The sequence below is a fragment of the Schistocerca gregaria genome, unplaced genomic scaffold (assembly GCF_023897955.1).
Source record: "Schistocerca gregaria isolate iqSchGreg1 unplaced genomic scaffold, iqSchGreg1.2 ptg000811l, whole genome shotgun sequence".
Classification (NCBI taxonomy): domain Eukaryota; kingdom Metazoa; phylum Arthropoda; class Insecta; order Orthoptera; family Acrididae; genus Schistocerca; species Schistocerca gregaria.
The window spans coordinates 25251-52836 of NW_026062178.1; the positions used below are offsets into that span (position 1 = coordinate 25251).

The 27586-nt window shown below is 51.6% G+C and overlaps 18 non-coding genes and 1 pseudogene across 18 annotated transcripts; all 19 read right to left on the reverse strand.

Annotated features, from left to right (window-relative positions):
- Positions 1-1156: 1156 nt before the first annotated feature.
- LOC126322479 (5S ribosomal RNA) lies at positions 1157-1273 on the reverse strand (annotated as a pseudogene).
- A 1185-nt stretch (positions 1274-2458) lies between these two features.
- LOC126322465 (5S ribosomal RNA) lies at positions 2459-2577 on the reverse strand. Its single transcript, XR_007559028.1, has one exon. It is a non-coding gene; the product is annotated as a 5S ribosomal RNA (ribosomal RNA).
- Positions 2578-3860: 1283 nt separating this feature from the next.
- On the reverse strand, positions 3861-3979 carry LOC126322466 (5S ribosomal RNA). Its single transcript, XR_007559029.1, has one exon. It is a non-coding gene; the product is annotated as a 5S ribosomal RNA (ribosomal RNA).
- A 1283-nt stretch (positions 3980-5262) lies between these two features.
- Positions 5263-5381, reverse strand: LOC126322468 (5S ribosomal RNA). The gene has a single exon (XR_007559030.1). It is a non-coding gene; the product is annotated as a 5S ribosomal RNA (ribosomal RNA).
- Positions 5382-6664: 1283 nt separating this feature from the next.
- Positions 6665-6783, reverse strand: LOC126322469 (5S ribosomal RNA). Its single transcript, XR_007559031.1, has one exon. It is a non-coding gene; the product is annotated as a 5S ribosomal RNA (ribosomal RNA).
- A 1283-nt stretch (positions 6784-8066) lies between these two features.
- Positions 8067-8185, reverse strand: LOC126322470 (5S ribosomal RNA). Its single transcript, XR_007559032.1, has one exon. It is a non-coding gene; the product is annotated as a 5S ribosomal RNA (ribosomal RNA).
- Positions 8186-9468: 1283 nt separating this feature from the next.
- Positions 9469-9587, reverse strand: LOC126322471 (5S ribosomal RNA). The gene has a single exon (XR_007559033.1). It is a non-coding gene; the product is annotated as a 5S ribosomal RNA (ribosomal RNA).
- A 1283-nt stretch (positions 9588-10870) lies between these two features.
- LOC126322472 (5S ribosomal RNA) lies at positions 10871-10989 on the reverse strand. The gene has a single exon (XR_007559034.1). It is a non-coding gene; the product is annotated as a 5S ribosomal RNA (ribosomal RNA).
- A 1284-nt stretch (positions 10990-12273) lies between these two features.
- On the reverse strand, positions 12274-12392 carry LOC126322473 (5S ribosomal RNA). The gene has a single exon (XR_007559035.1). It is a non-coding gene; the product is annotated as a 5S ribosomal RNA (ribosomal RNA).
- Positions 12393-13675: 1283 nt separating this feature from the next.
- On the reverse strand, positions 13676-13794 carry LOC126322474 (5S ribosomal RNA). The gene has a single exon (XR_007559036.1). It is a non-coding gene; the product is annotated as a 5S ribosomal RNA (ribosomal RNA).
- Positions 13795-15069: 1275 nt separating this feature from the next.
- LOC126322475 (5S ribosomal RNA) lies at positions 15070-15188 on the reverse strand. Its single transcript, XR_007559037.1, has one exon. It is a non-coding gene; the product is annotated as a 5S ribosomal RNA (ribosomal RNA).
- A 1285-nt stretch (positions 15189-16473) lies between these two features.
- Positions 16474-16592, reverse strand: LOC126322443 (5S ribosomal RNA). The gene has a single exon (XR_007559006.1). It is a non-coding gene; the product is annotated as a 5S ribosomal RNA (ribosomal RNA).
- Positions 16593-17875: 1283 nt separating this feature from the next.
- On the reverse strand, positions 17876-17994 carry LOC126322477 (5S ribosomal RNA). The gene has a single exon (XR_007559039.1). It is a non-coding gene; the product is annotated as a 5S ribosomal RNA (ribosomal RNA).
- A 1285-nt stretch (positions 17995-19279) lies between these two features.
- LOC126322444 (5S ribosomal RNA) lies at positions 19280-19398 on the reverse strand. Its single transcript, XR_007559007.1, has one exon. It is a non-coding gene; the product is annotated as a 5S ribosomal RNA (ribosomal RNA).
- A 1284-nt stretch (positions 19399-20682) lies between these two features.
- LOC126322445 (5S ribosomal RNA) lies at positions 20683-20801 on the reverse strand. Its single transcript, XR_007559008.1, has one exon. It is a non-coding gene; the product is annotated as a 5S ribosomal RNA (ribosomal RNA).
- A 1283-nt stretch (positions 20802-22084) lies between these two features.
- Positions 22085-22203, reverse strand: LOC126322446 (5S ribosomal RNA). Its single transcript, XR_007559009.1, has one exon. It is a non-coding gene; the product is annotated as a 5S ribosomal RNA (ribosomal RNA).
- Positions 22204-23486: 1283 nt separating this feature from the next.
- LOC126322447 (5S ribosomal RNA) lies at positions 23487-23605 on the reverse strand. The gene has a single exon (XR_007559010.1). It is a non-coding gene; the product is annotated as a 5S ribosomal RNA (ribosomal RNA).
- Positions 23606-24889: 1284 nt separating this feature from the next.
- On the reverse strand, positions 24890-25008 carry LOC126322448 (5S ribosomal RNA). Its single transcript, XR_007559011.1, has one exon. It is a non-coding gene; the product is annotated as a 5S ribosomal RNA (ribosomal RNA).
- Positions 25009-26291: 1283 nt separating this feature from the next.
- On the reverse strand, positions 26292-26410 carry LOC126322449 (5S ribosomal RNA). The gene has a single exon (XR_007559012.1). It is a non-coding gene; the product is annotated as a 5S ribosomal RNA (ribosomal RNA).
- Between the last annotated feature and the right edge of the window lie 1176 nt (positions 26411-27586).

Sequence of the window (27586 nt, forward strand, 5' to 3'; positions counted from 1 at the left end):
TGCACGTTGCCTGCTAGAACTTCGAGACGGAAATTCATCACGCCGCGGTTTCGGAGTCGCAAAAAAATCCTGCGAGTCCACGGCAGCAGTGGGAACGGGAGCACTGGCGGCCACGTCAACGAAGTCAGTCACCGTACCAGAGAATTCCGGTACCGACACAGTCTGCGAAACAGCTGTCGACACTAAATCAGTCGCCGACGTAGGCGCGGGTTCGGACACAGTTGCAAGTGAAACATCGGGCAGAGACAGAATTTCGGCAGCCTGGACAGTAGCCGTAGCCTGTGCAGAATCATCAGACTCAGAAACAAGGTCACTGCTGGGAGGGGACACATCCATGGCAACCGCGGAGGCAGCGAGGTTAGCATCGGCCACGCGGCGCGAAGGTGCGGGGGGGGCTGTACCTAAGACCGTGGCGGCGACAGAGGCAAAGCTGGCCCCGCGCAAACTGTCGTCAATCGGTAACTGAGCGGGCCGTTTGCGTTTCGGGCAGTCTTGCCGGTAATGACCGACACCATTGCAAAATGAACAAGTTTGAGGCTGTCCACTATAAGTCACAAACGCACGGTGGCCGTTAACCAAAATAAAGGACGGAATGTGTTGCCTGACAACCATTTTCACGCTCCGCACACCGTTCTCGACTTGAAAAATGTATGCAGACGACCATTTCTCCTTCACAACAGATAACACAGTGCCATATGGCCGCAAGTGACGAGAAATAGTGTCGTTGCGAATTTCAAACGGAAGGTTAAAGATCCGTATTTGTCGAACACCAAAACCAGCGTGAGACACAGTTACATTACTAATATTTCCGTTAAGGTGGCGAAATTTGCGAATACCGTCATTAACAGAAACAACAGCATCACACAGATCGGAAGATTTGAGTTTCAAAAACACAGAATTTAAGAACGTATCGAACTGAATACCGAGTACGTCAGTAGTAGACAACAACAAATCCTCAATTAACCAACGATGAATTTCAAAAGCCGAGGGTTTTTCTACAGAACGATCAAACTCGCACTGAACATTGTTCTGTCTCTCTTCACTGTCATCATAAACCAAATCCATTACATACAGTCAGTAGAAGTTTAACCACGTGGCAAAGGAAGCAGACGACACGCGAGGCGCCGCCGGCCAAGTCGCACAAGGAAGTACTGCTCGCTCGGCACCCGGTGTTCCCAGGCGGTCACCCATCCAAGTATTAACCGGGCCCGATGTTGCTTAACTTCGGTGATCGGACGAGAACCGGTGTATTCAACATGGTATGGCCGTTGGCGTCCTTATACTGTAGCTGCACGGCAGAAGAATGCTTCGCCTCTCCTTCCAACACACGCAATCGCCATTTTCGGTGGCACATTTGACGCAAAGCACGTCCTTCCACCTCGACACTCGCGGGAGACGCACCTTGTTATTGTTATCCAGCGCAGGTTTTGCGCGTGGCCGGGCGGCGGGTGGACTGCGCGGGGTGTGTCAGTGTCCTGCTGGACCGAGGGAAGCGTTCTCACCTGCCTGACACGCGTCGCGCTTCCAGATATTTGCGTAATTCGCATGGTGCATTCTCGGCTGTCCCCTTCCGTCCCGACTTGTCCCGACTTTGCTCGACTGCCGCTCGCTGCCGCTCGGGTCGTGGTCCATATGACAGCACAAGCACGAGAAACAACTGCGAGACTGGCGCCGGACTGACCGGCGTGTGCGAGGCGCCGTGTGCGGCCGTTCGGAGCTACTAGAGCAGTGCTGTTCCGTGCAATGCCGTGGAAAGGTGCGAAAACACGGACACAAGACACAGGCGGTTCGACAAAGTATCCATCTCTTGTAGCGACGAAAGGTAAATTTTTGTTTACAAATTTGCCGTTGTGCACTGCTACAAAACAATATGCCCTGACGTACTTCACAACATTTCTGTCACTTCATACTGTTTTCTTATTTCCAGAGACTCTTTGGAAGTCTTCCTTGGCGCACTCTTTTCAAACTGAGTTCCTTAATATCGTACCTTACGATAGTTTAAAATCAGTATGGAAGCATCTTTGTCACATGAGAAAGGTAGCATGAAAAAACGGCTGGCAGGGGTAGCGACAAGAAAGCAAGAAATGAAGACAGCCAGAGTTCCCAGGCGGTCGCCGATCCGAATATAAACGTTGTTGCTTATCTTCGGTGGTCGGACGGGAACAGGTTTTTTTTTAATGTAGTTAGTTTTTGGAATGTAGCGCTCCTACAAAACAGTAGGCTCTGACGCATTTCAAGAGCACATCTGTCGATTCGCAGTGTTTCGTTATTTTCAACGAGTTCCTAGCACTCTTCCTCCGCGCATTCTTGTACAAACTGAGTTCATTACTGTAATTTCCCATCTTACGTTTAATACAGTAGTTTAAAATGCTTGTGGAAGCATCTTTGTCGCACCTGAGAGTTTGTATGAAAAGAGGGCTGGCAGGTGTAGTGACATAAAATTTAAAAGAAGACAGGGAGCCAACAGCACCCGGTGTTCCCAGGCGGTCACCCATCCAAGTACTAACCGGGCCCGATGTTGCTTAACTTTGGTGATCGGACGAGAACCGGTGTATTCAACATGGTATGGCCGTTGGCGTCCTTATACTGTAGCCGCACGGCACAAGAAGGCTTCGCCTCTCCTCCCAATACACGCAATCGCCATTTTCGGTGGCACATTTGACGCAATGCACGTCCTTCCACCTCGAAGGCGACGCGCAGTGCGGCGCGCCGCCACGTGGGTCAGACGCACAACACAGCTGCTCGTTGCACCGCCTGTCATTCGTTTGGTTCGTGCGGCCTCCGACACTCGAGGGAGACGCACCTTGTTATTGTTGTCCGTCGCAGGGATTGCGCGCGGCCGGGCGGCGGGTGGACTGCGCGGGGTGTGGCAGTGTCCTGCTGGACCGAGAGAAGCGTTCTCACCTGCCTGACACGCGTCGCGCTTCTAGATATTTGCGTAATTCGCACGGTGCATAATCGGCTGTCACCTTCCGTCCCGACTTGTCCCGACTTTGCTCGACTGCCGCTCGCTGCCGCTCGGGTCGCGGTCCATATGACAGCACAAGCACGAGGAACATCTGCGAGATGGGCGCGGGCCGAACCGGCGTGTCCGAGGCGACGTGTGCGGCCGTTCGGAGCTACCAGAGCAGCTCTGTGCCGCGCCGTGCCGTGGAAAGGTGCGAAAACATGCACACAAGACACAGGCTTTTCGACAAAGTATCCATCTCTTGTAGCGACGAAAGGTAAATTTTTGTTTACAAATTTGCCGTTGTGCACTGCTACAAAACAATATGCCCTGACGTACTTCACAACATTTCTGTCACTTCATACTGTTTTCTTATTTCCAGAGACTCTTTGGAAGTCTTCCTTGGCGCACTCTTTTCAAACTGAGTTCCTTAATATCGTACCTTACGATAGTTTAAAATCAGTATGGAAGCATCTTTGTCACATGAGAAAGGTAGCATGAAAAAACGGCTGGCAGGGGTAGCGACAAGAAAGCAAGAAATGAAGACAGCCAGAGTTCCCAGGCGGTCGCCGATCCGAATATAAACGTTGTTGCTTATCTTCGGTGGTCGGACGGGAACAGGTTTTTTTTTAATGTAGTTAGTTTTTGGAATGTAGCGCTCCTACAAAACAGTAGGCTCTGACGCATTTCAAGAGCACATCTGTCGATTCGCAGTGTTTCGTTATTTTCAACGAGTTCCTAGCACTCTTCCTCCGCGCATTCTTGTACAAACTGAGTTCATTACTGTAATTTCGCATCTTACGTTTAATACAGTAGTTTAAAATGCTTGTGGAAGCATCTTTGTCGCACCTGAGAGTTTGTATGAAAAGAGGGCTGGCAGGTGTAGTGACATAAAATTTAAAAGAAGACAGGGAGCCAACAGCACCCGGTGTTCCCAGGCGGTCACCCATCCAAGTACTAACCGGGCCCGATGTTGCTTAACTTTGGTGATCGGACGAGAACCGGTGTATTCAACATGGTATGGCCGTTGGCGTCCTTATACTGTAGCCGCACGGCACAAGAAGGCTTCGCCTCTCCTCCCAATACACGCAATCGCCATTTTCGGTGGCACATTTGACGCAATGCACGTCCTTCCACCTCGAAGGCGACGCGCAGTGCGGCGCGCCGCCACGTGGGTCAGACGCACAACACAGCTGCTCGTTGCACCGCCTGTCATTCGTTTGGTTCGTGCGGCCTCCGACACTGGAGGGAGACGCACCTTGTTATTGTTGTCCGTCGCAGGGATTGCGCGCGGCCGGGCGGCGGGTGGACTGCGCGGGGTGTGGCAGTGTCCTGCTGGACCGAGAGAAGCGTTCTCACCTGCCTGACACGCGTCGCGCTTCTAGATATTTGCGTAATTCGCACGGTGCATAATCGGCTGTCACCTTCCGTCCCGACTTGTCCCGACTTTGCTCGACTGCCGCTCGCTGCCGCTCGGGTCGCGGTCCATATGACAGCACAAGCACGAGGAACATCTGCGAGATGGGCGCGGGCCGAACCGGCGTGTCCGAGGCGACGTGTGCGGCCGTTCGGAGCTACCAGAGCAGCTCTGTGCCGCGCCGTGCCGTGGAAAGGTGCGAAAACATGCACACAAGACACAGGCTTTTCGACAAAGTATCCATCTCTTGTAGCGACGAAAGGTAAATTTTTGTTTACAAATTTGCCGTTGTGCACTGCTACAAAACAATATGCCCTGACGTACTTCACAACATTTCTGTCACTTCATACTGTTTTCTTATTTCCAGAGACTCTTTGGAAGTCTTCCTTGGCGCACTCTTTTCAAACTGAGTTCCTTAATATCGTACCTTACGATAGTTTAAAATCAGTATGGAAGCATCTTTGTCACATGAGAAAGGTAGCATGAAAAAACGGCTGGCAGGGGTAGCGACAAGAAAGCAAGAAATGAAGACAGCCAGAGTTCCCAGGCGGTCGCCGATCCGAATATAAACGTTGTTGCTTATCTTCGGTGGTCGGACGGGAACAGGTTTTTTTTTAATGTAGTTAGTTTTTGGAATGTAGCGCTCCTACAAAACAGTAGGCTCTGACGCATTTCAAGAGCACATCTGTCGATTCGCAGTGTTTCGTTATTTTCAACGAGTTCCTAGCACTCTTCCTCCGCGCATTCTTGTACAAACTGAGTTCATTACTGTAATTTCGCATCTTACGTTTAATACAGTAGTTTAAAATGCTTGTGGAAGCATCTTTGTCGCACCTGAGAGTTTGTATGAAAAGAGGGCTGGCAGGTGTAGTGACATAAAATTTAAAAGAAGACAGGGAGCCAACAGCACCCGGTGTTCCCAGGCGGTCACCCATCCAAGTACTAACCGGGCCCGATGTTGCTTAACTTTGGTGATCGGACGAGAACCGGTGTATTCAACATGGTATGGCCGTTGGCGTCCTTATACTGTAGCCGCACGGCACAAGAAGGCTTCGCCTCTCCTCCCAATACACGCAATCGCCATTTTCGGTGGCACATTTGACGCAATGCACGTCCTTCCACCTCGAAGGCGACGCGCAGTGCGGCGCGCCGCCACGTGGGTCAGACGCACAACACAGCTGCTCGTTGCACCGCCTGTCATTCGTTTGGTTCGTGCGGCCTCCGACACTCGAGGGAGACGCACCTTGTTATTGTTGTCCGTCGCAGGGATTGCGCGCGGCCGGGCGGCGGGTGGACTGCGCGGGGTGTGGCAGTGTCCTGCTGGACCGAGAGAAGCGTTCTCACCTGCCTGACACGCGTCGCGCTTCTAGATATTTGCGTAATTCGCACGGTGCATAATCGGCTGTCACCTTCCGTCCCGACTTGTCCCGACTTTGCTCGACTGCCGCTCGCTGCCGCTCGGGTCGCGGTCCATATGACAGCACAAGCACGAGGAACATCTGCGAGATGGGCGCGGGCCGAACCGGCGTGTCCGAGGCGACGTGTGCGGCCGTTCGGAGCTACCAGAGCAGCTCTGTGCCGCGCCGTGCCGTGGAAAGGTGCGAAAACATGCACACAAGACACAGGCTTTTCGACAAAGTATCCATCTCTTGTAGCGACGAAAGGTAAATTTTTGTTTACAAATTTGCCGTTGTGCACTGCTACAAAACAATATGCCCTGACGTACTTCACAACATTTCTGTCACTTCATACTGTTTTCTTATTTCCAGAGACTCTTTGGAAGTCTTCCTTGGCGCACTCTTTTCAAACTGAGTTCCTTAATATCGTACCTTACGATAGTTTAAAATCAGTATGGAAGCATCTTTGTCACATGAGAAAGGTAGCATGAAAAAACGGCTGGCAGGGGTAGCGACAAGAAAGCAAGAAATGAAGACAGCCAGAGTTCCCAGGCGGTCGCCGATCCGAATATAAACGTTGTTGCTTATCTTCGGTGGTCGGACGGGAACAGGTTTTTTTTTAATGTAGTTAGTTTTTGGAATGTAGCGCTCCTACAAAACAGTAGGCTCTGACGCATTTCAAGAGCACATCTGTCGATTCGCAGTGTTTCGTTATTTTCAACGAGTTCCTAGCACTCTTCCTCCGCGCATTCTTGTACAAACTGAGTTCATTACTGTAATTTCGCATCTTACGTTTAATACAGTAGTTTAAAATGCTTGTGGAAGCATCTTTGTCGCACCTGAGAGTTTGTATGAAAAGAGGGCTGGCAGGTGTAGTGACATAAAATTTAAAAGAAGACAGGGAGCCAACAGCACCCGGTGTTCCCAGGCGGTCACCCATCCAAGTACTAACCGGGCCCGATGTTGCTTAACTTTGGTGATCGGACGAGAACCGGTGTATTCAACATGGTATGGCCGTTGGCGTCCTTATACTGTAGCCGCACGGCACAAGAAGGCTTCGCCTCTCCTCCCAATACACGCAATCGCCATTTTCGGTGGCACATTTGACGCAATGCACGTCCTTCCACCTCGAAGGCGACGCGCAGTGCGGCGCGCCGCCACGTGGGTCAGACGCACAACACAGCTGCTCGTTGCACCGCCTGTCATTCGTTTGGTTCGTGCGGCCTCCGACACTCGAGGGAGACGCACCTTGTTATTGTTGTCCGTCGCAGGGATTGCGCGCGGCCGGGCGGCGGGTGGACTGCGCGGGGTGTGGCAGTGTCCTGCTGGACCGAGAGAAGCGTTCTCACCTGCCTGACACGCGTCGCGCTTCTAGATATTTGCGTAATTCGCACGGTGCATAATCGGCTGTCACCTTCCGTCCCGACTTGTCCCGACTTTGCTCGACTGCCGCTCGCTGCCGCTCGGGTCGCGGTCCATATGACAGCACAAGCACGAGAAACAACTGCGAGACTGGCGCCGGACTGACCGGCGTGTGCGAGGCGCCGTGTGCGGCCGTTCGGAGCTACCAGAGCAGCTCTGTGCCGCGCCGTGCCGTGGAAAGGTGCGAAAACATGCACACAAGACACAGGCTTTTCGACAAAGTATCCATCTCTTGTAGCGACGAAAGGTAAATTTTTGTTTACAAATTTGCCGTTGTGCACTGCTACAAAACAATATGCCCTGACGTACTTCACAACATTTCTGTCACTTCATACTGTTTTCTTATTTCCAGAGACTCTTTGGAAGTCTTCCTTGGCGCACTCTTTTCAAACTGAGTTCCTTAATATCGTACCTTACGATAGTTTAAAATCAGTATGGAAGCATCTTTGTCACATGAGAAAGGTAGCATGAAAAAACGGCTGGCAGGGGTAGCGACAAGAAAGCAAGAAATGAAGACAGCCAGAGTTCCCAGGCGGTCGCCGATCCGAATATAAACGTTGTTGCTTATCTTCGGTGGTCGGACGGGAACAGGTTTTTTTTTAATGTAGTTAGTTTTTGGAATGTAGCGCTCCTACAAAACAGTAGGCTCTGACGCATTTCAAGAGCACATCTGTCGATTCGCAGTGTTTCGTTATTTTCAACGAGTTCCTAGCACTCTTCCTCCGCGCATTCTTGTACAAACTGAGTTCATTACTGTAATTTCGCATCTTACGTTTAATACAGTAGTTTAAAATGCTTGTGGAAGCATCTTTGTCGCACCTGAGAGTTTGTATGAAAAGAGGGCTGGCAGGTGTAGTGACATAAAATTTAAAAGAAGACAGGGAGCCAACAGCACCCGGTGTTCCCAGGCGGTCACCCATCCAAGTACTAACCGGGCCCGATGTTGCTTAACTTTGGTGATCGGACGAGAACCGGTGTATTCAACATGGTATGGCCGTTGGCGTCCTTATACTGTAGCCGCACGGCACAAGAAGGCTTCGCCTCTCCTCCCAATACACGCAATCGCCATTTTCGGTGGCACATTTGACGCAATGCACGTCCTTCCACCTCGAAGGCGACGCGCAGTGCGGCGCGCCGCCACGTGGGTCAGACGCACAACACAGCTGCTCGTTGCACCGCCTGTCATTCGTTTGGTTCGTGCGGCCTCCGACACTCGAGGGAGACGCACCTTGTTATTGTTGTCCGTCGCAGGGATTGCGCGCGGCCGGGCGGCGGGTGGACTGCGCGGGGTGTGGCAGTGTCCTGCTGGACCGAGAGAAGCGTTCTCACCTGCCTGACACGCGTCGCGCTTCTAGATATTTGCGTAATTCGCACGGTGCATAATCGGCTGTCACCTTCCGTCCCGACTTGTCCCGACTTTGCTCGACTGCCGCTCGCTGCCGCTCGGGTCGCGGTCCATATGACAGCACAAGCACGAGGAACATCTGCGAGATGGGCGCGGGCCGAACCGGCGTGTCCGAGGCGACGTGTGCGGCCGTTCGGAGCTACCAGAGCAGCTCTGTGCCGCGCCGTGCCGTGGAAAGGTGCGAAAACATGCACACAAGACACAGGCTTTTCGACAAAGTATCCATCTCTTGTAGCGACGAAAGGTAAATTTTTGTTTACAAATTTGCCGTTGTGCACTGCTACAAAACAATATGCCCTGACGTACTTCACAACATTTCTGTCACTTCATACTGTTTTCTTATTTCCAGAGACTCTTTGGAAGTCTTCCTTGGCGCACTCTTTTCAAACTGAGTTCCTTAATATCGTACCTTACGATAGTTTAAAATCAGTATGGAAGCATCTTTGTCACATGAGAAAGGTAGCATGAAAAAACGGCTGGCAGGGGTAGCGACAAGAAAGCAAGAAATGAAGACAGCCAGAGTTCCCAGGCGGTCGCCGATCCGAATATAAACGTTGTTGCTTATCTTCGGTGGTCGGACGGGAACAGGTTTTTTTTTAATGTAGTTAGTTTTTGGAATGTAGCGCTCCTACAAAACAGTAGGCTCTGACGCATTTCAAGAGCACATCTGTCGATTCGCAGTGTTTCGTTATTTTCAACGAGTTCCTAGCACTCTTCCTCCGCGCATTCTTGTACAAACTGAGTTCATTACTGTAATTTCGCATCTTACGTTTAATACAGTAGTTTAAAATGCTTGTGGAAGCATCTTTGTCGCACCTGAGAGTTTGTATGAAAAGAGGGCTGGCAGGTGTAGTGACATAAAATTTAAAAGAAGACAGGGAGCCAACAGCACCCGGTGTTCCCAGGCGGTCACCCATCCAAGTACTAACCGGGCCCGATGTTGCTTAACTTTGGTGATCGGACGAGAACCGGTGTATTCAACATGGTATGGCCGTTGGCGTCCTTATACTGTAGCCGCACGGCACAAGAAGGCTTCGCCTCTCCTCCCAATACACGCAATCGCCATTTTCGGTGGCACATTTGACGCAATGCACGTCCTTCCACCTCGAAGGCGACGCGCAGTGCGGCGCGCCGCCACGTGGGTCAGACGCACAACACAGCTGCTCGTTGCACCGCCTGTCATTCGTTTGGTTCGTGCGGCCTCCGACACTCGAGGGAGACGCACCTTGTTATTGTTGTCCGTCGCAGGGATTGCGCGCGGCCGGGCGGCGGGTGGACTGCGCGGGGTGTGGCAGTGTCCTGCTGGACCGAGAGAAGCGTTCTCACCTGCCTGACACGCGTCGCGCTTCTAGATATTTGCGTAATTCGCACGGTGCATAATCGGCTGTCACCTTCCGTCCCGACTTGTCCCGACTTTGCTCGACTGCCGCTCGCTGCCGCTCGGGTCGCGGTCCATATGACAGCACAAGCACGAGAAACAACTGCGAGACTGGCGCCGGACTGACCGGCGTGTGCGAGGCGCCGTGTGCGGCCGTTCGGAGCTACCAGAGCAGCTCTGTGCCGCGCCGTGCCGTGGAAAGGTGCGAAAACATGCACACAAGACACAGGCTTTTCGACAAAGTATCCATCTCTTGTAGCGACGAAAGGTAAATTTTTGTTTACAAATTTGCCGTTGTGCACTGCTACAAAACAATATGCCCTGACGTACTTCACAACATTTCTGTCACTTCATACTGTTTTCTTATTTCCAGAGACTCTTTGGAAGTCTTCCTTGGCGCACTCTTTTCAAACTGAGTTCCTTAATATCGTACCTTACGATAGTTTAAAATCAGTATGGAAGCATCTTTGTCACATGAGAAAGGTAGCATGAAAAAACGGCTGGCAGGGGTAGCGACAAGAAAGCAAGAAATGAAGACAGCCAGAGTTCCCAGGCGGTCGCCGATCCGAATATAAACGTTGTTGCTTATCTTCGGTGGTCGGACGGGAACAGGTTTTTTTTTAATGTAGTTAGTTTTTGGAATGTAGCGCTCCTACAAAACAGTAGGCTCTGACGCATTTCAAGAGCACATCTGTCGATTCGCAGTGTTTCGTTATTTTCAACGAGTTCCTAGCACTCTTCCTCCGCGCATTCTTGTACAAACTGAGTTCATTACTGTAATTTCCCATCTTACGTTTAATACAGTAGTTTAAAATGCTTGTGGAAGCATCTTTGTCGCACCTGAGAGTTTGTATGAAAAGAGGGCTGGCAGGTGTAGTGACATAAAATTTAAAAGAAGACAGGGAGCCAACAGCACCCGGTGTTCCCAGGCGGTCACCCATCCAAGTACTAACCGGGCCCGATGTTGCTTAACTTTGGTGATCGGACGAGAACCGGTGTATTCAACATGGTATGGCCGTTGGCGTCCTTATACTGTAGCCGCACGGCACAAGAAGGCTTCGCCTCTCCTCCCAATACACGCAATCGCCATTTTCGGTGGCACATTTGACGCAATGCACGTCCTTCCACCTCGAAGGCGACGCGCAGTGCGGCGCGCCGCCACGTGGGTCAGACGCACAACACAGCTGCTCGTTGCACCGCCTGTCATTCGTTTGGTTCGTGCGGCCTCCGACACTCGAGGGAGACGCACCTTGTTATTGTTGTCCGTCGCAGGGATTGCGCGCGGCCGGGCGGCGGGTGGACTGCGCGGGGTGTGGCAGTGTCCTGCTGGACCGAGAGAAGCGTTCTCACCTGCCTGACACGCGTCGCGCTTCTAGATATTTGCGTAATTCGCACGGTGCATAATCGGCTGTCACCTTCCGTCCCGACTTGTCCCGACTTTGCTCGACTGCCGCTCGCTGCCGCTCGGGTCGCGGTCCATATGACAGCACAAGCACGAGGAACATCTGCGAGATGGGCGCGGGCCGAACCGGCGTGTCCGAGGCGACGTGTGCGGCCGTTCGGAGCTACCAGAGCAGCTCTGTGCCGCGCCGTGCCGTGGAAAGGTGCGAAAACATGCACACAAGACACAGGCTTTTCGACAAAGTATCCATCTCTTGTAGCGACGAAAGGTAAATTTTTGTTTACAAATTTGCCGTTGTGCACTGCTACAAAACAATATGCCCTGACGTACTTCACAACATTTCTGTCACTTCATACTGTTTTCTTATTTCCAGAGACTCTTTGGAAGTCTTCCTTGGCGCACTCTTTTCAAACTGAGTTCCTTAATATCGTACCTTACGATAGTTTAAAATCAGTATGGAAGCATCTTTGTCACATGAGAAAGGTAGCATGAAAAAACGGCTGGCAGGGGTAGCGACAAGAAAGCAAGAAATGAAGACAGCCAGAGTTCCCAGGCGGTCGCCGATCCGAATATAAACGTTGTTGCTTATCTTCGGTGGTCGGACGGGAACAGGTTTTTTTTTTAATGTAGTTAGTTTTTGGAATGTAGCGCTCCTACAAAACAGTAGGCTCTGACGCATTTCAAGAGCACATCTGTCGATTCGCAGTGTTTCGTTATTTTCAACGAGTTCCTAGCACTCTTCCTCCGCGCATTCTTGTACAAACTGAGTTCATTACTGTAATTTCGCATCTTACGTTTAATACAGTAGTTTAAAATGCTTGTGGAAGCATCTTTGTCGCACCTGAGAGTTTGTATGAAAAGAGGGCTGGCAGGTGTAGTGACATAAAATTTAAAAGAAGACAGGGAGCCAACAGCACCCGGTGTTCCCAGGCGGTCACCCATCCAAGTACTAACCGGGCCCGATGTTGCTTAACTTTGGTGATCGGACGAGAACCGGTGTATTCAACATGGTATGGCCGTTGGCGTCCTTATACTGTAGCCGCACGGCACAAGAAGGCTTCGCCTCTCCTCCCAATACACGCAATCGCCATTTTCGGTGGCACATTTGACGCAATGCACGTCCTTCCACCTCGAAGGCGACGCGCAGTGCGGCGCGCCGCCACGTGGGTCAGACGCACAACACAGCTGCTCGTTGCACCGCCTGTCATTCGTTTGGTTCGTGCGGCCTCCGACACTGGAGGGAGACGCACCTTGTTATTGTTGTCCGTCGCAGGGATTGCGCGCGGCCGGGCGGCGGGTGGACTGCGCGGGGTGTGGCAGTGTCCTGCTGGACCGAGAGAAGCGTTCTCACCTGCCTGACACGCGTCGCGCTTCTAGATATTTGCGTAATTCGCACGGTGCATAATCGGCTGTCACCTTCCGTCCCGACTTGTCCCGACTTTGCTCGACTGCCGCTCGCTGCCGCTCGGGTCGCGGTCCATATGACAGCACAAGCACGAGGAACATCTGCGAGATGGGCGCGGGCCGAACCGGCGTGTCCGAGGCGACGTGTGCGGCCGTTCGGAGCTACCAGAGCAGCTCTGTGCCGCGCCGTGCCGTGGAAAGGTGCGAAAACATGCACACAAGACACAGGCTTTTCGACAAAGTATCCATCTCTTGTAGCGACGAAAGGTAAATTTTTGTTTACAAATTTGCCGTTGTGCACTGCTACAAAACAATATGCCCTGACGTACTTCACAACATTTCTGTCACTTCATACTGTTTTCTTATTTCCAGAGACTCTTTGGAAGTCTTCCTTGGCGCACTCTTTTCAAACTGAGTTCCTTAATATCGTACCTTACGATAGTTTAAAATCAGTATGGAAGCATCTTTGTCACATGAGAAAGGTAGCATGAAAAAACGGCTGGCAGGGGTAGCGACAAGAAAGCAAGAAATGAAGACAGCCAGAGTTCCCAGGCGGTCGCCGATCCGAATATAAACGTTGTTGCTTATCTTCGGTGGTCGGACGGGAACAGGTTTTTTTTTAATGTAGTTAGTTTTTGGAATGTAGCGCTCCTACAAAACAGTAGGCTCTGACGCATTTCAAGAGCACATCTGTCGATTCGCAGTGTTTCGTTATTTTCAACGAGTTCCTAGCACTCTTCCTCCGCGCATTCTTGTACAAACTGAGTTCATTACTGTAATTTCGCATCTTACGTTTAATACAGTAGTTTAAAATGCTTGTGGAAGCATCTTTGTCGCACCTGAGAGTTTGTATGAAAAGAGGGCTGCCAGGTGTAGTGACATAAAATTTAAAAGAAGACAGGGAGCCAACAGCACCCGGTGTTCCCAGGCGGTCACCCATCCAAGTACTAACCGGGCCCGATGTTGCTTAACTTTGGTGATCGGACGAGAACCGGTGTATTCAACATGGTATGGCCGTTGGCGTCCTTATACTGTAGCCGCACGGCACAAGAAGGCTTCGCCTCTCCTCCCAATACACGCAATCGCCATTTTCGGTGGCACATTTGACGCAATGCACGTCCTTCCACCTCGAAGGCGACGCGCAGTGCGGCGCGCCGCCACGTGGGTCAGACGCACAACACAGCTGCTCGTTGCACCGCCTGTCATTCGTTTACACACGCGAGACAGATACTCGAGGGAGACGCACCTTGTTATTGTTGTCCGTCGCAGGGATTGCGCGCGGCCGGGCGGCGGGTGGACTGCGCGGGGGTGTGGCAGTGTCCTGCTGGACCGAGAGAAGCGTTCTCACCTGCCTGACACGCGTCGCGCTTCTAGATATTTGCGTAATTCGCACGGTGCATAATCGGCTGTCACCTTCCGTCCCGACTTGTCCCGACTTTGCTCGACTGCCGCTCGCTGCCGCTCGGGTCGCGGTCATATGACAGCACAAGCACGAGGAACATCTGCGAGATGGGCGCGGGCCGAACCGGCGTGTCCGAGGCGACGTGTGCGGGCCGTTCGGAGCTACCAGAGCAGCTCTGTGCCGCGCCGTGCCGTGGAAAGGTGCGAAAACATGCACACAAGACACTGGCTTTTCGACAAAGTATCCATCTCTTGTAGCGACGAAAGGTAAATTTTTGTTTACAAATTTGCCGTTGTGCACTGCTACAAAACAATAACGTACTTCACAACATTTCTGTCACTTCATACTGTTTTCTTATTTCCAGAGACTCTTTGGAAGTCTTCCTTGGCGCACTCTTTTCAAACTGAGTTCCTTAATATCGTACCTTACGATAGTTTAAAATCAGTATGGAAGCATCTTTGTCACATGAGAAAGGTAGCATGAAAAAACGGCTGGCAGGGGTAGCGACAAGAAAGCAAGAAATGAAGACAGCCAGAGTTCCCAGGCGGTCGCCGATCCGAATATAAACGTTGTTGCTTATCTTCGGTGGTCGGACGGGAACAGGTTTTTTTTTAATGTAGTTAGTTTTTGGAATGTAGCGCTCCTACAAAACAGTAGGCTCTGACGCATTTCAAGAGCACATCTGTCGATTCGCAGTGTTTCGTTATTTTCAACGAGTTCCTAGCACTCTTCCTCCGCGCATTCTTGTACAAACTGAGTTCATTACTGTAATTTCGCATCTTACGTTTAATACAGTAGTTTAAAATGCTTGTGGAAGCATCTTTGTCGCACCTGAGAGTTTGTATGAAAAGAGGGCTGGCAGGTGTAGTGACATAAAATTTAAAAGAAGACAGGGAGCCAACAGCACCCGGTGTTCCCAGGCGGTCACCCATCCAAGTACTAACCGGGCCCGATGTTGCTTAACTTTGGTGATCGGACGAGAACCGGTGTATTCAACATGGTATGGCCGTTGGCGTCCTTATACTGTAGCCGCACGGCACAAGAAGGCTTCGCCTCTCCTCCCAATACACGCAATCGCCATTTTCGGTGGCACATTTGACGCAATGCACGTCCTTCCACCTCGAAGGCGACGCGCAGTGCGGCGCGCCGCCACGTGGGTCAGACGCACAACACAGCTGCTCGTTGCACCGCCTGTCATTCGTTTGGTTCGTGCGGCCTCCGACACTCGAGGGAGACGCACCTTGTTATTGTTGTCCGTCGCAGGGATTGCGCGCGGCCGGGCGGCGGGTGGACTGCGCGGGGTGTGGCAGTGTCCTGCTGGACCGAGAGAAGCGTTCTCACCTGCCTGACACGCGTCGCGCTTCTAGATATTTGCGTAATTCGCACGGTGCATAATCGGCTGTCACCTTCCGTCCCGACTTGTCCCGACTTTGCTCGACTGCCGCTCGCTGCCGCTCGGGTCGCGGTCCATATGACAGCACAAGCACGAGGAACATCTGCGAGATGGGCGCGGGCCGAACCGGCGTGTCCGAGGCGACGTGTGCGGCCGTTCGGAGCTACCAGAGCAGCTCTGTGCCGCGCCGTGCCGTGGAAAGGTGCGAAAACATGCACACAAGACACAGGCTTTTCGACAAAGTATCCATCTCTTGTAGCGACGAAAGGTAAATTTTTGTTTACAAATTTGCCGTTGTGCACTGCTACAAAACAATATGCCCTGACGTACTTCACAACATTTCTGTCACTTCATACTGTTTTCTTATTTCCAGAGACTCTTTGGAAGTCTTCCTTGGCGCACTCTTTTCAAACTGAGTTCCTTAATATCGTACCTTACGATAGTTTAAAATCAGTATGGAAGCATCTTTGTCACATGAGAAAGGTAGCATGAAAAAACGGCTGGCAGGGGTAGCGACAAGAAAGCAAGAAATGAAGACAGCCAGAGTTCCCAGGCGGTCGCCGATCCGAATATAAACGTTGTTGCTTATCTTCGGTGGTCGGACGGGAACAGGTTTTTTTTTTTAATGTAGTTAGTTTTTGGAATGTAGCGCTCCTACAAAACAGTAGGCTCTGACGCATTTCAAGAGCACATCTGTCGATTCGCAGTGTTTCGTTATTTTCAACGAGTTCCTAGCACTCTTCCTCCGCGCATTCTTGTACAAACTGAGTTCATTACTGTAATTTCGCATCTTACGTTTAATACAGTAGTTTAAAATGCTTGTGGAAGCATCTTTGTCGCACCTGAGAGTTTGTATGAAAAGAGGGCTGGCAGGTGTAGTGACATAAAATTTAAAAGAAGACAGGGAGCCAACAGCACCCGGTGTTCCCAGGCGGTCACCCATCCAAGTACTAACCGGGCCCGATGTTGCTTAACTTCGGTGATCGGACGAGAACCGGTGTATTCAACATGGTATGGCCGTTGGCGTCCTTATACTGTAGCCGCACGGCACAAGAAAGCTTCGCCTCTCCTCCCAATACACGCAATCGCCATTTTCGGTGGCACATTTGACGCAATGCACGTCCTTCCACCTCGAAGGCGACGCGCAGTGCGGCGCGCCGCCACGTGGGTCAGACGCACAACACAGCTGCTCGTTGCACCGCCTGTCATTCGTTTGGTTCGTGCGGCCTCCGACACTCGAGGGAGACGCACCTTGTTATTGTTGTCCGTCGCAGGGATTGCGCGCGGCCGGGCGGCGGGTGGACTGCGCGGGGTGTGGCAGTGTCCTGCTGGACCGAGAGAAGCGTTCTCACCTGCCTGACACGCGTCGCGCTTCTAGATATTTGCGTAATTCACACGGTGCATAATCGGCTGTCACCTTCCGTCCCGACTTGTCCCGACTTTGCTCGACTGCCGCTCGCTGCCGCTCGGGTCGCGGTCCATATGACAGCACAAGCACGAGGAACATCTGCGAGATGGGCGCGGGCCGAACCGGCGTGTCCGAGGCGACGTGTGCGACCGTTCGGAGCTACCAGAGCAGCTCTGTGCCGCGCCGTGCCGTGGAAAGGTGCGAAAACATGCACACAAGACACAGGCTTTTCGACAAAGTATCCATCTCTTGTAGCGACGAAAGGTAAATTTTTGTTTACAAATTTGCCGTTGTGCACTGCTACAAAACAATATGCCCTGACGTACTTCACAACATTTCTGTCACTTCATACTGTTTTCTTATTTCCAGAGACTCTTTGGAAGTCTTCCTTGGCGCACTCTTTTCAAACTGAGTTCCTTAATATCGTACCTTACGATAGTTTAAAATCAGTATGGAAGCATCTTTGTCACATGAGAAAGGTAGCATGAAAAAACGGCTGGCAGGGGTAGCGACAAGAAAGCAAGAAATGAAGACAGCCAGAGTTCCCAGGCGGTCGCCGATCCGAATATAAACGTTGTTGCTTATCTTCGGTGGTCGGACGGGAACAGGTTTTTTTTTAATGTAGTTAGTTTTTGGAATGTAGCGCTCCTACAAAACAGTAGGCTCTGACGCATTTCAAGAGCACATCTGTCGATTCGCAGTGTTTCGTTATTTTCAACGAGTTCCTAGCACTCTTCCTCCGCGCATTCTTGTACAAACTGAGTTCATTACTGTAATTTCGCATCTTACGTTTAATACAGTAGTTTAAAATGCTTGTGGAAGCATCTTTGTCGCACCTGAGAGTTTGTATGAAAAGAGGGCTGCCAGGTGTAGTGACATAAAATTTAAAAGAAGACAGGGAGCCAACAGCACCCGGTGTTCCCAGGCGGTCACCCATCCAAGTACTAACCGGGCCCGATGTTGCTTAACTTTGGTGATCGGACGAGAACCGGTGTATTCAACATGGTATGGCCGTTGGCGTCCTTATACTGTAGCCGCACGGCACAAGAAGGCTTCGCCTCTCCTCCCAATACACGCAATCGCCATTTTCGGTGGCACATTTGACGCAATGCACGTCCTTCCACCTCGAAGGCGACGCGCAGTGCGGCGCGCCGCCACGTGGGTCAGACGCACAACACAGCTGCTCGTTGCACCGCCTGTCATTCGTTTGGTTCGTGCGGCCTCCGACACTCGAGGGAGACGCACCTTGTTATTGTTGTCCGTCGCAGGGATTGCGCGCGGCCGGGCGGCGGGTGGACTGCGCGGGGTGTGGCAGTGTCCTGCTGGACCGAGAGAAGCGTTCTCACCTGCCTGACACGCGTCGCGCTTCTAGATATTTGCGTAATTCGCACGGTGCATAATCGGCTGTCACCTTCCGTCCCGACTTGTCCCGACTTTGCTCGACTGCCGCTCGCTGCCGCTCGGGTCGCGGTCCATATGACAGCACAAGCACGAGGAACATCTGCGAGATGGGCGCGGGCCGAACCGGCGTGTCCGAGGCGACGTGTGCGGCCGTTCGGAGCTACCAGAGCAGCTCTGTGCCGCGCCGTGCCGTGGAAAGGTGCGAAAACATGCACACAAGACACAGGCTTTTCGACAAAGTATCCATCTCTTGTAGCGACGAAAGGTAAATTTTTGTTTACAAATTTGCCGTTGTGCACTGCTACAAAACAATATGCCCTGACGTACTTCACAACATTTCTGTCACTTCATACTGTTTTCTTATTTCCAGAGACTCTTTGGAAGTCTTCCTTGGCGCACTCTTTTCAAACTGAGTTCCTTAATATCGTACCTTACGATAGTTTAAAATCAGTATGGAAGCATCTTTGTCACATGAGAAAGGTAGCATGAAAAAACGGCTGGCAGGGGTAGCGACAAGAAAGCAAGAAATGAAGACAGCCAGAGTTCCCAGGCGGTCGCCGATCCGAATATAAACGTTGTTGCTTATCTTCGGTGGTCGGACGGGAACAGGTTTTTTTTTTTAATGTAGTTAGTTTTTGGAATGTAGCGCTCCTACAAAACAGTAGGCTCTGACGCATTTCAAGAGCACATCTGTCGATTCGCAGTGTTTCGTTATTTTCAACGAGTTCCTAGCACTCTTCCTCCGCGCATTCTTGTACAAACTGAGTTCATTACTGTAATTTCGCATCTTACGTTTAATACAGTAGTTTAAAATGCTTGTGGAAGCATCTTTGTCGCACCTGAGAGTTTGTATGAAAAGAGGGCTGCCAGGTGTAGTGACATAAAATTTAAAAGAAGACAGGGAGCCAACAGCACCCGGTGTTCCCAGGCGGTCACCCATCCAAGTACTAACCGGGCCCGATGTTGCTTAACTTCGGTGATCGGACGAGAACCGGTGTATTCAACATGGTATGGCCGTTGGCGTCCTTATACTGTAGCCGCACGGCACAAGAAGGCTTCGCCTCTCCTCCCAATACACGCAATCGCCATTTTCGGTGGCACATTTGACGCAATGCACGTCCTTCCACCTCGAAGGCGACGCGCAGTGCGGCGCGCCGCCACGTGGGTCAGACGCACAACACAGCTGCTCGTTGCACCGCCTGTCATTCGTTTGGTTCGTGCGGCCTCCGACACTCGAGGGAGACGCACCTTGTTATTGTTGTCCGTCGCAGGGATTGCGCGCGGCCGGGCGGCGGGTGGACTGCGCGGGGTGTGGCAGTGTCCTGCTGGACCGAGAGAAGCGTTCTCACCTGCCTGACACGCGTCGCGCTTCTAGATATTTGCGTAATTCACACGGTGCATAATCGGCTGTCACCTTCCGTCCCGACTTGTCCCGACTTTGCTCGACTGCCGCTCGCTGCCGCTCGGGTCGCGGTCCATATGACAGCACAAGCACGAGGAACATCTGCGAGATGGGCGCGGGCCGAACCGGCGTGTCCGAGGCGACGTGTGCGACCGTTCGGAGCTACCAGAGCAGCTCTGTGCCGCGCCGTGCCGTGGAAAGGTGCGAAAACATGCACACAAGACACAGGCTTTTCGACAAAGTATCCATCTCTTGTAGCGACGAAAGGTAAATTTTTGTTTACAAATTTGCCGTTGTGCACTGCTACAAAACAATATGCCCTGACGTACTTCACAACATTTCTGTCACTTCATACTGTTTTCACACTAGATCGCGTGTTTTGGAAGTCTTCCTTGGCGCACTCTTTTCAAACTGAGTTCCTTAATATCGTACCTTACGATAGTTTAAAATCAGTATGGAAGCATCTTTGTCACATGAGAAAGGTAGCATGAAAAAACGGCTGGCAGGGGTAGCGACAAGAAAGCAAGAAATGAAGACAGCCAGAGTTCCCAGGCGGTCGCCGATCCGAATATAAACGTTGTTGCTTATCTTCGGTGGTCGGACGGGAACAGGTTTTTTTTTTAATGTAGTTAGTTTTTGGAATGTAGCGCTCCTACAAAACAGTAGGCTCTGACGCATTTCAAGAGCACATCTGTCGATTCGCAGTGTTTCGTTATTTTCAACGAGTTCCTAGCACTCTTCCTCCGCGCATTCTTGTACAAACTGAGTTCATTACTGTAATTTCGCATCTTACGTTTAATACAGTAGTTTAAAATGCTTGTGGAAGCATCTTTGTCGCACCTGAGAGTTTGTATGAAAAGAGGGCTGGCAGGTGTAGTGACATAAAATTTAAAAGAAGACAGGGAGCCAACAGCACCCGGTGTTCCCAGGCGGTCACCCATCCAAGTACTAACCGGGCCCGATGTTGCTTAACTTCGGTGATCGGACGAGAACCGGTGTATTCAACATGGTATGGCCGTTGGCGTCCTTATACTGTAGCCGCACGGCACAAGAAGGCTTCGCCTCTCCTCCCAATACACGCAATCGCCATTTTCGGTGGCACATTTGACGCAATGCACGTCCTTCCACCTCGAAGGCGACGCGCAGTGCGGCGCGCCGCCACGTGGGTCAGACGCACAACACAGCTGCTCGTTGCACCGCCTGTCATTCGTTTGGTTCGTGCGGCCTCCGACACTCGAGGGAGACGCACCTTGTTATTGTTGTCCGTCGCAGGGATTGCGCGCGGCCGGGCGGCGGGTGGACTGCGCGGGGTGTGGCAGTGTCCTGCTGGACCGAGAGAAGCGTTCTCACCTGCCTGACACGCGTCGCGCTTCTAGATATTTGCGTAATTCACACGGTGCATAATCGGCTGTCACCTTCCGTCCCGACTTGTCCCGACTTTGCTCGACTGCCGCTCGCTGCCGCTCGGGTCGCGGTCCATATGACAGCACAAGCACGAGGAACATCTGCGAGATGGGCGCGGGCCGAACCGGCGTGTCCGAGGCGACGTGTGCGACCGTTCGGAGCTACCAGAGCAGCTCTGTGCCGCGCCGTGCCGTGGAAAGGTGCGAAAACATGCACACAAGACACAGGCTTTTCGACAAAGTATCCATCTCTTGTAGCGACGAAAGGTAAATTTTTGTTTACAAATTTGCCGTTGTGCACTGCTACAAAACAATATGCCCTGACGTACTTCACAACATTTCTGTCACTTCATACTGTTTTCTTATTTCCAGAGACTCTTTGGAAGTCTTCCTTGGCGCACTCTTTTCAAACTGAGTTCCTTAATATCGTACCTTACGATAGTTTAAAATCAGTATGGAAGCATCTTTGTCACATGAGAAAGGTAGCATGAAAAAACGGCTGGCAGGGGTAGCGACAAGAAAGCAAGAAATGAAGACAGCCAGAGTTCCCAGGCGGTCGCCGATCCGAATATAAACGTTGTTGCTTATCTTCGGTGGTCGGACGGGAACAGGTTTTTTTTTAATGTAGTTAGTTTTTGGAATGTAGCGCTCCTACAAAACAGTAGGCTCTGACGCATTTCAAGAGCACATCTGTCGATTCGCAGTGTTTCGTTATTTTCAACGAGTTCCTAGCACTCTTCCTCCGCGCATTCTTGTACAAACTGAGTTCATTACTGTAATTTCGCATCTTACGTTTAATACAGTAGTTTAAAATGCTTGTGGAAGCATCTTTGTCGCACCTGAGAGTTTGTATGAAAAGAGGGCTGGCAGGTGTAGTGACATAAAATTTAAAAGAAGACAGGGAGCCAACAGCACCCGGTGTTCCCAGGCGGTCACCCATCCAAGTACTAACCGGGCCCGATGTTGCTTAACTTCGGTGATCGGACGAGAACCGGTGTATTCAACATGGTATGGCCGTTGGCGTCCTTATACTGTAGCCGCACGGCACAAGAAGGCTTCGCCTCTCCTCCCAATACACGCAATCGCCATTTTCGGTGGCACATTTGACGCAATGCACGTCCTTCCACCTCGAAGGCGACGCGCAGTGCGGCGCGCCGCCACGTGGGTCAGACGCACAACACAGCTGCTCGTTGCACCGCCTGTCATTCGTTTGGTTCGTGCGGCCTCCGACACTCGAGGGAGACGCACCTTGTTATTGTTGTCCGTCGCAGGGATTGCGCGCGGCCGGGCGGCGGGTGGACTGCGCGGGGTGTGGCAGTGTCCTGCTGGACCGAGAGAAGCGTTCTCACCTGCCTGACACGCGTCGCGCTTCTAGATATTTGCGTAATTCACACGGTGCATAATCGGCTGTCACCTTCCGTCCCGACTTGTCCCGACTTTGCTCGACTGCCGCTCGCTGCCGCTCGGGTCGCGGTCCATATGACAGCACAAGCACGAGGAACATCTGCGAGATGGGCGCGGGCCGAACCGGCGTGTCCGAGGCGACGTGTGCGACCGTTCGGAGCTACCAGAGCAGCTCTGTGCCGCGCCGTGCCGTGGAAAGGTGCGAAAACATGCACACAAGACACAGGCTTTTCGACAAAGTATCCATCTCTTGTAGCGACGAAAGGTAAATTTTTGTTTACAAATTTGCCGTTGTGCACTGCTACAAAACAATATGCCCTGACGTACTTCACAACATTTCTGTCACTTCATACTGTTTTCTTATTTCCAGAGACTCTTTGGAAGTCTTCCTTGGCGCACTCTTTTCAAACTGAGTTCCTTAATATCGTACCTTACGATAGTTTAAAATCAGTATGGAAGCATCTTTGTCACATGAGAAAGGTAGCATGAAAAAACGGCTGGCAGGGGTAGCGACAAGAAAGCAAGAAATGAAGACAGCCAGAGTTCCCAGGCGGTCGCCGATCCGAATATAAACGTTGTTGCTTATCTTCGGTGGTCGGACGGGAACAGGTTTTTTTTTAATGTAGTTAGTTTTTGGAATGTAGCGCTCCTACAAAACAGTAGGCTCTGACGCATTTCAAGAGCACATCTGTCGATTCGCAGTGTTTCGTTATTTTCAACGAGTTCCTAGCACTCTTCCTCCGCGCATTCTTGTACAAACTGAGTTCATTACTGTAATTTCGCATCTTACGTTTAATACAGTAGTTTAAAATGCTTGTGGAAGCATCTTTGTCGCACCTGAGAGTTTGTATGAAAAGAGGGCTGCCAGGTGTAGTGACATAAAATTTAAAAGAAGACAGGGAGCCAACAGCACCCGGTGTTCCCAGGCGGTCACCCATCCAAGTACTAACCGGGCCCGATGTTGCTTAACTTCGGTGATCGGACGAGAACCGGTGTATTCAACATGGTATGGCCGTTGGCGTCCTTATACTGTAGCCGCACGGCACAAGAAGGCTTCGCCTCTCCTCCCAATACACGCAATCGCCATTTTCGGTGGCACATTTGACGCAATGCACGTCCTTCCACCTCGAAGGCGACGCGCAGTGCGGCGCGCCGCCACGTGGGTCAGACGCACAACACAGCTGCTCGTTGCACCGCCTGTCATTCGTTTGGTTCGTGCGGCCTCCGACACTCGAGGGAGACGCACCTTGTTATTGTTGTCCGTCGCAGGGATTGCGCGCGGCCGGGCGGCGGGTGGACTGCGCGGGGTGTGGCAGTGTCCTGCTGGACCGAGAGAAGCGTTCTCACCTGCCTGACACGCGTCGCGCTTCTAGATATTTGCGTAATTCGCACGGTGCATAATCGGCTGTCACCTTCCGTCCCGACTTGTCCCGACTTTGCTCGACTGCCGCTCGCTGCCGCTCGGGTCGCGGTCCATATGACAGCACAAGCACGAGGAACATCTGCGAGATGGGCGCGGGCCGAACCGGCGTGTCCGAGGCGACGTGTGCGGCCGTTCGGAGCTACCAGAGCAGCTCTGTGCCGCGCCGTGCCGTGGAAAGGTGCGAAAACATGCACACAAGACACAGGCTTTTCGACAAAGTATCCATCTCTTGTAGCGACGAAAGGTAAATTTTTGTTTACAAATTTGCCGTTGTGCACTGCTACAAAACAATATGCCCTGACGTACTTCACAACATTTCTGTCACTTCATACTGTTTTCTTATTTCCAGAGACTCTTTGGAAGTCTTCCTTGGCGCACTCTTTTCAAACTGAGTTCCTTAATATCGTACCTTACGATAGTTTAAAATCAGTATGGAAGCATCTTTGTCACATGAGAAAGGTAGCATGAAAAAACGGCTGGCAGGGGTAGCGACAAGAAAGCAAGAAATGAAGACAGCCAGAGTTCCCAGGCGGTCGCCGATCCGAATATAAACGTTGTTGCTTATCTTCGGTGGTCGGACGGGAACAGGTTTTTTTTTTAATGTAGTTAGTTTTTGGAATGTAGCGCTCCTACAAAACAGTAGGCTCTGACGCATTTCAAGAGCACATCTGTCGATTCGCAGTGTTTCGTTATTTTCAACGAGTTCCTAGCACTCTTCCTCCGCGCATTCTTGTACAAACTGAGTTCATTACTGTAATTTCGCATCTTACGTTTAATACAGTAGTTTAAAATGCTTGTGGAAGCATCTTTGTCGCACCTGAGAGTTTGTATGAAAAGAGGGCTGGCAGGTGTAGTGACATAAAATTTAAAAGAAGACAGGGAGCCAACAGCACCCGGTGTTCCCAGGCGGTCACCCATCCAAGTACTAACCGGGCCCGATGTTGCTTAACTTCGGTGATCGGACGAGAACCGGTGTATTCAACATGGTATGGCCGTTGGCGTCCTTATACTGTAGCCGCACGGCACAAGAAGGCTTCGCCTCTCCTCCCAATACACGCAATCGCCATTTTCGGTGGCACATTTGACGCAATGCACGTCCTTCCACCTCGAAGGCGACGCGCAGTGCGGCGCGCCGCCACGTGGGTCAGACGCACAACACAGCTGCTCGTTGCACCGCCTGTCATTCGTTTGGTTCGTGCGGCCTCCGACACTCGAGGGAGACGCACCTTGTTATTGTTGTCCGTCGCAGGGATTGCGCGCGGCCGGGCGGCGGGTGGACTGCGCGGGGTGTGGCAGTGTCCTGCTGGACCGAGAGAAGCGTTCTCACCTGCCTGACACGCGTCGCGCTTCTAGATATTTGCGTAATTCACACGGTGCATAATCGGCTGTCACCTTCCGTCCCGACTTGTCCCGACTTTGCTCGACTGCCGCTCGCTGCCGCTCGGGTCGCGGTCCATATGACAGCACAAGCACGAGGAACATCTGCGAGATGGGCGCGGGCCGAACCGGCGTGTCCGAGGCGACGTGTGCGACCGTTCGGAGCTACCAGAGCAGCTCTGTGCCGCGCCGTGCCGTGGAAAGGTGCGAAAACATGCACACAAGACACAGGCTTTTCGACAAAGTATCCATCTCTTGTAGCGACGAAAGGTAAATTTTTGTTTACAAATTTGCCGTTGTGCACTGCTACAAAACAATATGCCCTGACGTACTTCACAACATTTCTGTCACTTCATACTGTTTTCTTATTTCCAGAGACTCTTTGGAAGTCTTCCTTGGCGCACTCTTTTCAAACTGAGTTCCTTAATATCGTACCTTACGATAGTTTAAAATCAGTATGGAAGCATCTTTGTCACATGAGAAAGGTAGCATGAAAAAACGGCTGGCAGGGGTAGCGACAAGAAAGCAAGAAATGAAGACAGCCAGAGTTCCCAGGCGGTCGCCGATCCGAATATAAACGTTGTTGCTTATCTTCGGTGGTCGGACGGGAACAGGTTTTTTTTTAATGTAGTTAGTTTTTGGAATGTAGCGCTCCTACAAAACAGTAGGCTCTGACGCATTTCAAGAGCACATCTGTCGATTCGCAGTGTTTCGTTATTTTCAACGAGTTCCTAGCACTCTTCCTCCGCGCATTCTTGTACAAACTGAGTTCATTACTGTAATTTCGCATCTTACGTTTAATACAGTAGTTTAAAATGCTTGTGGAAGCATCTTTGTCGCACCTGAGAGTTTGTATGAAAAGAGGGCTGCCAGGTGTAGTGACATAAAATTTAAAAGAAGACAGGGAGCCAACAGCACCCGGTGTTCCCAGGCGGTCACCCATCCAAGTACTAACCGGGCCCGATGTTGCTTAACTTCGGTGATCGGACGAGAACCGGTGTATTCAACATGGTATGGCCGTTGGCGTCCTTATACTGTAGCCGCACGGCACAAGAAGGCTTCGCCTCTCCTCCCAATACACGCAATCGCCATTTTCGGTGGCACATTTGACGCAATGCACGTCCTTCCACCTCGAAGGCGACGCGCAGTGCGGCGCGCCGCCACGTGGGTCAGACGCACAACACAGCTGCTCGTTGCACCGCCTGTCATTCGTTTGGTTCGTGCGGCCTCCGACACTCGAGGGAGACGCACCTTGTTATTGTTGTCCGTCGCAGGGATTGCGCGCGGCCGGGCGGCGGGTGGACTGCGCGGGGTGTGGCAGTGTCCTGCTGGACCGAGAGAAGCGTTCTCACCTGCCTGACACGCGTCGCGCTTCTAGATATTTGCGTAATTCGCACGGTGCATAATCGGCTGTCACCTTCCGTCCCGACTTGTCCCGACTTTGCTCGACTGCCGCTCGCTGCCGCTCGGGTCGCGGTCCATATGACAGCACAAGCACGAGGAACATCTGCGAGATGGGCGCGGGCCGAACCGGCGTGTCCGAGGCGACGTGTGCGGCCGTTCGGAGCTACCAGAGCAGCTCTGTGCCGCGCCGTGCCGTGGAAAGGTGCGAAAACATGCACACAAGACACAGGCTTTTCGACAAAGTATCCATCTCTTGTAGCGACGAAAGGTAAATTTTTGTTTACAAATTTGCCGTTGTGCACTGCTACAAAACAATATGCCCTGACGTACTTCACAACATTTCTGTCACTTCATACTGTTTTCTTATTTCCAGAGACTCTTTGGAAGTCTTCCTTGGCGCACTCTTTTCAAACTGAGTTCCTTAATATCGTACCTTACGATAGTTTAAAATCAGTATGGAAGCATCTTTGTCACATGAGAAAGGTAGCATGAAAAAACGGCTGGCAGGGGTAGCGACAAGAAAGCAAGAAATGAAGACAGCCAGAGTTCCCAGGCGGTCGCCGATCCGAATATAAACGTTGTTGCTTATCTTCGGTGGTCGGACGGGAACAGGTTTTTTTTTTAATGTAGTTAGTTTTTGGAATGTAGCGCTCCTACAAAACAGTAGGCTCTGACGCATTTCAAGAGCACATCTGTCGATTCGCAGTGTTTCGTTATTTTCAACGAGTTCCTAGCACTCTTCCTCCGCGCATTCTTGTACAAACTGAGTTCATTACTGTAATTTCGCATCTTACGTT